The sequence below is a fragment of the Seriola lalandi genome, unplaced genomic scaffold, assembly GCF_002814215.2.
Source record: "Seriola lalandi dorsalis isolate HSWRI2012SDOR001 ecotype SW California unplaced genomic scaffold, Sedor1 jcf7180002054585, whole genome shotgun sequence".
Classification (NCBI taxonomy): Eukaryota; Metazoa; Chordata; class Actinopteri; order Carangiformes; family Carangidae; genus Seriola; species Seriola lalandi.
In genome coordinates this window covers 3,644,133-3,645,549 of record NW_019525138.1, presented here as the reverse complement: position 1 = coordinate 3,645,549, position 1,417 = coordinate 3,644,133, and the positions used below count along the sequence as shown (strand labels likewise).

Sequence of the window (1,417 nt, the reverse complement as noted above, 5' to 3'; positions counted from 1 at the left end):
AGACATGGTAAAATCAGAATCCCTCTCAATAAATGAGGAACTCATCCACAATGAAGCTGAGACTAGGAATGGTGCATTACAATAAGTGATTTAGTTAATACCAAATTCATTTGTAAGACCTCCCACTGAAAGCCAAGTAACAAATATATATTTTGTTTGAAATTTACATTTAAAAACCCCAATTCTTTCTCTGCTAGAGAAAAGAAAGAGAAAGGGAAAAGGCGCCTCAGATCATCTTGTGTATGCGGCCTTGGCCCCTGGAGGTTTATAAAAGTTTCTAGTTGGTATAAAATATTCAGTTTCCACTAGATTATTTTTCCCCGATCAATGTTGACAATAAATCTGGCTGAAAGGACACAACAGGTCAGGTGAAATAATTTCTAAACTTTAACAACATCATTATTTATTAGTGAACTACTCACTCTTTTTTGCCATTTTTCAGCAGCTGTTTGGCCAAAAGTCTCTCCTTCTCCAGCTGCAGGTTGATCCTCTTCTGATACTGCCTCAGCTTATCTCTTTGCTGTTTCAGTTGCTGCAATGAGGAAACAGAGACACTGTGTGAGTACACACCTGCTTCAGACTAATTCATAACATACAGCAGCTTCTTTTTGTGCTCTACAACGACCTAACTAGGTTTACATACTGTAGCTGTCTGTGTCATTTCAGTGTAGCAGCAGAGCAGCCTGTCAAACTACACTCTAAATAATAACTGTCAAATATTTACGCCCAGGTAAAACACCTGTCCGACGATATATTGCTAAAACAGCGAGGCCAGACCATAGACTGTATATGAGTCCTCGGATTGGATTGGATTAAATTAATCAAAACAACAAAACCAAAACCGAAAGTATATGTAAGACGGTCACTTCCTCAGTTCTCTCAGCTCTGAGCGTCGGAGGCTTCACAGAGGTAGGTTAGTTTGTTGTGAGATATTGTGATATATTTGACAGTTATTGTTGAGAGAATGATGATATCTCTCTCTGCCGTAGCATGTTGTGGATGTGGGAACACTGGTCTAGGAGCTGTTTCTCTGTCAGCCTGGATGTTGGGTTTCAGATCATCCATATATCCCACATCATGTAGCCCCTTCTCACTGGGGTTACCTATGTTTTGTTCCGGTAGCTCATTTCTCAACCGGTTCCAACACCTGACTCAGAGCAAGATCCGAGCCATTTGTGGTCTCACTCGTCCTGAGGAAGGACAGTAGCACCAACCTTGTTTAAGGGTTCATAGAGCCACTGGATCCCTGACCGGGAATCGACCCCCGATCTCCTGTGCTAAAGTCGGTAGTGTCGACCACTGAGCTGAACTGACTCTTGTTACCTGAGGTATTGTGTACGTGTGCGTGTGCCTGTACGTGTGTGTACGTGTGTGTGTGTGTGTGTGTGTGTGTGTGTGTGTGTGTGTGTGTGTGTGT

At 42.3% G+C, this 1,417-nt stretch overlaps 1 long non-coding RNA gene across 1 annotated transcript in view; it reads right to left on the bottom strand.

The window, feature by feature from the left end:
• Positions 1-448: 448 nt before the first annotated feature.
• LOC111664321 (uncharacterized) overlaps positions 449-1,417 on the bottom strand; it is a 1,374-nt gene continuing 405 nt past the window's right edge. Inside the window, exon 2 of the long non-coding RNA XR_002761433.2 lies at positions 449-532. This is a non-coding gene — a long non-coding RNA (uncharacterized LOC111664321). The remainder of the gene's footprint in view (positions 533-1,417) is intronic.